The sequence below is a fragment of the Panicum virgatum genome, chromosome 3K (genome assembly GCF_016808335.1).
Source record: "Panicum virgatum strain AP13 chromosome 3K, P.virgatum_v5, whole genome shotgun sequence".
Taxonomy (NCBI): Eukaryota; Viridiplantae; Streptophyta; class Magnoliopsida; order Poales; family Poaceae; genus Panicum; species Panicum virgatum.
In genome coordinates this window covers 50,667,278-50,673,772 of record NC_053138.1, presented here as the reverse complement: position 1 = coordinate 50,673,772, position 6,495 = coordinate 50,667,278, and the positions used below count along the sequence as shown (strand labels likewise).

General features: G+C 41.6%; 1 long non-coding RNA gene across 1 annotated transcript; it reads left to right on the top strand.

The window, feature by feature from the left end:
- The first annotated feature begins 318 nt into the window (after positions 1-318).
- Positions 319-746, top strand: LOC120701516. The gene is made up of 3 exons (XR_005686136.1): positions 319-349; positions 428-595; positions 677-746. It is a non-coding gene; the product is annotated as an uncharacterized LOC120701516 (long non-coding RNA).
- The last annotated feature ends 5,749 nt before the right edge of the window (positions 747-6,495 follow it).

The following is a 6,495-nucleotide window of genomic DNA, read 5'->3' as shown; positions in this document are numbered from 1 at the left end:
GTAGCTGAACGGGCCGCATTTTGTGAACAAAACAACATGACAGAGTTAGAACTTCTTCAAATTGAGTATGGAGAAGATTGGTGGAAACAACCATTGCCACTACCACCGATTACCTGGCAATTTGAATTGGGGAAAGATCTGGTGGCCCCAGAACAAATCCCAAAGCTACCCACAAGAATGCGATAGTTGCATTCTTGGTACAAGATGCAAAAAAGTAAGCTATTTGGGGCAAGTTATCTTGATGAAGATCTTCATAAGGGGGAAGGCAGAGTGTGGGTTGATTTCGAGCACTTGTATCATTTCTACAACAGGTTGCTGTCGACGTCTCAATTATGACCTTGTGGACTATGTAAGTATCCTCACTACTGATCATCTGTCGTCATTTATCACTCATTAGCATGTTTAACTTTTCATTATTTTTTTCTAGAATGGAGTCACACAAATGTAGACGATGTGAGATTAACAATATAGGCTTCTTGGACCCTAGCACCGTACATGAGAACACAATCAATTTACCAAGTACCGTTGACTACTTGTACAAAGCTTTCCTCTCCATGCAGGATAAAAGATCCATACTTCTTTCATACAATTGCTTGTAAGTTTGTTTTTTAATTCCATATCAAAGTTATTCTCACCACGGTTATTATTAATTTGCTTTGTTGTGTCTTATATATAGTTATCATCATGTCCTACTCGATATCAGCCTTAGCGATAGTCGAATCGAGGTTTCTGACTCACAAAAGAGGCCATTATCACTAATCCAGCCCATCATTGATGTCCTCAACAAGTAAGTAAAGCAAGTGAATTTATACGATATTTCAATGTCGTGTATCTTATTCATGCAATTTCTCTTTCATAATTTCGCTCATATATAGGGCCTTCGCTATGTACCGTAAGAAAAGCAAAATCCATAGACCTTTTTGGGGAGACTTCACAGTAGAAGAGGCTAAATACATCCTCAAGCAGCCTCCGGGCAATGATCACTGTGGGTACTATGTAATGCATTACATGCACTGCTACACTGGCGATTGCAGAAGCGCCGAAATGGTTGGTATGAAATGGTTAATTGATATATGTTCTTGTGTCTTGAATTATCTAACTTGTCTAATATCTTGTTGTTGTGACATTTTTTTCAGAACACTGAGTTGGATTCAGGTGAATTGCTCATGGGCGAGCTAGTAGCACTTCAAGAAGAACTAGCCGGATAGCTTGTGGACTACGTGGTGAAGCCAGGATCTGAGTACAACATAATCTAGGTGTAATGTCTAGATCGTATCGTTCTTGTCAAGCATTGTAATATATTTGGTGTATGGACTAGATGTTCTTAAACTTGATGTGTGGACTCTATATTTTTTTTATTATGATGTTTGAACTCTCTCATTTGATTTCAATGTATAATATCTTATGGTTCAATTCTGCTGCAATAATTATATATTATATATGCTATACAAATATTGTATTATTGATATCTGAATATATTTTTTTATGGAAAAATAGTCATCACCGCCGGTTCTAAACAACGGTTTTTGAACCGGTGGTGATGCGCCACACATCACCGCCAGTTCTACAAAAACCGGCGGTGATAGCCCGCCATCACCGCCGGTTCTAGAACCGGCGGTGATAGCCCCCTCATCACCAACGACATAAATCCAACGCCTCCCGAACCGTTGGTGATACTCCTTATGAACCGGTGGTGATGTGGGGTGCTGGAGTAGTGCTAGTTCCTTCTTGGACTTGGGACAAAGATGTAAAAATTCAATTGACCATGCTAGACAGTCTTGTATATATAGATCTGCTTTTAATGAACGGTTGATGTGAATCAACTCCATGATTTTGCGTCTTAATGAGCGTACAAGATGCCTGACATTTAAAGAGAATTCATCAGTAGAAACTTGGTCCTCAAGATCACTTGGTCATAGCTGTTTTGACAAAATTTTAGTTTTACACAAAAACTGCACAAAGAGTCAGTTACATGTACCCTAAGCTTTTTGAGAAAATCCTGTTAATTCATCTAGGAATTCCACTCGCTGGAATTTGTAGATGGCTAGCTACCAACCGAGACCATATCTTAGTCGTAATAGTGACTTGAGAGTTGAGACTACACTACTGCAGAAATTGTTTTTAGGGGCGGGTAAAACAGCATTTGTAGGGGCGGGAGCGATACCCACCCCTGTATTTCGCAGCTATAAATCGTCTTTTCTAGGTGCGGGTAAAGGGCTCCCCCTGTAAATACATTTCCAGAGGCGGGTCAAGGCATCAACCGCCCCTGGAAATAGATTTTCAGGGCGGGTAATAGTGCGACCCGGCCCTAAAAATTTATTTCCAAGGGCGGTACCCGCTCCTGGAAATAGGTTTCCCACCTCCTATTTTTCAAAATTTTCAAATTTATTTCCCGCCAAATTTTTTTCGACCAAAGGCATTCGCCCAGCTTTATTAGAAAGCATAACAAAGCATTTTACAGTGGCCGAACGACACTGGGGAAACCAGTTAACTAGCAAAGCACCAGAAAGGAAACAAAGCGACAGAACTAACACACACCCTCAACTACATGCCACTAAGACAGCAACCAAAGCAAGAAAACCACAACTTTCAGAGACCACCCTCACAACACCTCAACAGAGCTCGCTTTTCAGACGACCACACGACCAGATTCCCCTTCCAGGATTTCAACTTCCTCCAGCTTCGGCATGTCTTTCGTACGCTGCAACGGCTTCCAATACTTGACGAAGGAAATCATCTTGAGCACCACCACGCCGGGGTCACGCACAAGTTTGGCGTTGAAGACCATATCATTCCTTGTCTTCCACAACGCCCACATAGCACCTGCACAAACAACAATTAACAATCTCTTAGAGCATAACTTCCCACCTCTCATCATCCTGTCAGCAATATATTGGGTGGTCACTGGCGCAGACTGCCAGCTGAAGGCATCTCGCAGGAACGACCAGAGAAAGTTCGCAATAGGACACTGGAACATAATTAATGTGATCTGTGGTTTCAACGGCACCACACAACCTACAGTTTATCTCACCCTTCCATTTCCCCTTTTTTAGTTGTTCTGCTGACTGAATCCTATCGTGGAACACCATCCAAAGGAAAATTTTAATTTTCAGCGGCAGCTTCGCAGCCCATATGTCCAACATACCCTGATCTCTGACCCCACCAAACGTCATCAGATTATAAAGTGACCTAGTTGTATATCGACCTGACTTTTCCAGAGCCCAGACCATCTCATCCCTTCCATCTGTCATCGAAAAAACACTCAACTGAGTCTGGAGGTTCGACCACTCTTCTAACTCCTCTGGGTGCAGAGATCTCCGAAAACGGATATTCCAAGCTCCTCCCTCATACACTTTTGCCACTGAGATCACCGGATCAGCACAAATTGCAAACAGCTTAGCACACTCTACTCTCAAAGGGCACAGGCCCAGCCAACAATCACCCCAAAAATCAGTCTGACAACCACTTTTAACTTTCATCATCCTGCCCATTTTGAACCAATCTCTAGCTTCCAGGAGTCCCCTCCAAAATTGGGAACCACTGGAACGTTTAATTTGGAAAATACTCTTCTGTCCTAAATATTTTCTTCTTAATAAATCACAGCACATACTTTCATCCCCTCTTTCCAGATTGTCAATCCATTTTGAAAGGAGGCACACGTTCATAGCTCTCACATCCAGAAATCCCAAACCACCAGCTTCTTTTGGACGACTCAGAGCTTCCCATTTAATCATGTGATACTTCTTTTTCTTCCCAATCCCTTGCCAAAAAAATCTGGAACGCAAAGTATCCAAACACTGAAAATTCCCTTCATACAGCATATAAATTCCCATTGTGTAAAGTGGAATACTAGACAGACAAGACTGTAGCAACACAGCTTTGCCACCTGATGACAAGGTGTCACATTTCCAAGAACTCAGCCTATTAGCGACTTTCCTCTCCACAAAACTCAACTGATTCTTGGATAGTTTCCGATCACTCACCCGCAATCCAAGTTACAATATTGGGAAAGGACCCACCTTACATCCGAAAACTACAGCTATCCTAACAAGCTCATCTTGCTCTATCCCAATAGCAAAAACCTCACTCTTATTGTAGTTGATCTTCATCCCAGACATTGACTCATAGCAGAGCAACAAGAATTTCAAATTTTCAAAGTTGGTCTCACTATTGTCCAGGAAAATGATGGTATCATCTGCATATCGCAGATGTGTAAGCCCTCCTTCTATCAGGTGAGGAACTAGACCCTCCAGGACACCCTCTCTACTAGCAGCAGTTAACAAATTAGAAAAAGCATCAGCCACAACATTGAACAAAAGGGGAGATAAAGGATCCCCCTGCCTGAGCCCTTTAAAACTCCTAAAAACAACTCCCCCTCTCACCTGCAATTTTCACTAAATCTGTTTTCTGCTTTATTTAAATTTCTATTTCCGCCAATTTTCACCACATTTGTTTTCCGCTTTATTTAAATTTCTGCTTCCCGCCAATTTTCATCTATCAAGCTAGCGCGTGATTGAGGTTTTTGTGACCGATGTTGAATATATTTCTTAAATATAACTAATTACAAATTCAAAATAAAATCATATAGAAGTATCATTGCAGTGCATCATTAGAGTACATACATCATCAAAGTGCACATAGAATACATGCATGATTTTGTCCTATTTCCCCTAAGTAACGCTACTATAGCCGGCATGGAGTTGTTGATTCTCCCACTGACGGGGGCTTTCATATTTTCTGTTAGTTGACAATTCATGTTCAGAGTGAACAAAATCTCCATCTATATGGACCGCTTTATGCAAAATGAAATGACATAAATCGTCGACTATATGGAGAAGTTGTTGCTCATGGAGTGGACCTTTGTGGGTTTCCCGTTGATCCTGCAAATAAAAAATCCATAGAAAAATTCAGCCAAGTGTGAGATGCAAGCAATAACAATATGCAGTTATGCATCTATCCTTAGCAAAGAGTAGACCCTTACACATTCAGAATCTTTTGTGTATCTCCCGGGCTCCCTCATGTGCTCGCACATGTAGCATCCACATTACACAGAACCTGCAGGTTGCTTGTGGCATGGAAAGTTTGTGCGTATCACTATTTTTTCTTTTCTCTCTGGGGGATGAATTCCTCCTTTGAAAATGTAGTGCTTGTAAGCCTTATTTTTTTATAAAAAATAGAAATAAGAAGTTATTTATATCTGGAAGATTTAGTATGATGTCCATGTAGAGGATAACAATTTTGCTAACACATGTTGAGGATGGATACGAATTCAGCATATCTGGTCAGCGCAAAATCAGCGGAGTCCAATACAAGCATTTTTCCCTGCTTTGGCTGTATTATAAATGCAATCCAGTGTCTTCTGCAAAAATATCATATATGATTTCTTAGGCATTTACTCGAAGCAAGTGCATATTATAACAAATGATTGAGACTACACTTATTGGAAGTGGTATGGTGTCCATATGACATCTCTATCCTGCCACCGTTGCATCTGAAGCGATATGTAGGCACCAATTATCCTTACGATATCTTTGTGTGCCTTTTTTTGCTTATCAAGTTTTTCCTTGCGCGTTGAACACATGCTTAGCGCATCGTGGTCATCCTTTCATAACATTGGCCCGTAATGCGTAGACTCACAAATAGCTACCGGGTCAAGGAAGACGATCTTATGTTTTAGAACATCCGCTTGTCGTTGTTGCATCCTGTAGAATAAAATATCACAACTAATTAGATATGTATGCATATATAATCATAGGCCATTGCATATAAGATATTAGTTTGGATGCGACACTTACATACACTAGAGTCTGACGATTTCTATGCTTAGTTCTTTAAGCCAGAACATGCCATGGATGTCTTCAAAATCGAACATGATATCATTGACGCCGTCAGTTTTTTATCCGAAAATATCAGGATCATACTGAGCCCAAATGCTTCTGACGCCAAGTCTACATGCCCTCATGTACCAGTTATGCATCCTCTTCATAAAACCTAGAACCCCTTCCAACATAAAGTGGTGTAGAAATGGTTTACCATACTCAAACTTTATCGGACAATCTGGTAAATCTGCTATGTCATCGACCCCAACATAATGACGGAACTCGTGGTCAGTGCAGGGCAAGGAAAAGCCCGGTCGTCTGGTGGAACTAGAATCTGAAACATCCTTTGACTTAGCCTTTGGATTACCCTTTGACCTCTGTTTGGTGTTTGTTGTGTGCCATTTATCTACAATCTCTGAGTCTTCCTTCTGGTAAGATTGTATCACTCGTGGTACATACAACTGCCCAAGTTGTGGTTGTGGTTGTGGTGGTGGCGGCGGAGCCGGTGCCGTGTGCACTCATGGTGGTGATGCTTGAGCAGGTGGTGATGATGCTTGAACTGGTGGTGGTGATGTTTGAGCTGGTGGTGGTGATGCTGAAGCTGGTGGCAACGCTGGAGCTTGTGGTGGCGATGCTGGAGCTGGTGGCGATGCTGGAGTAGGTGGCGATGATGGCG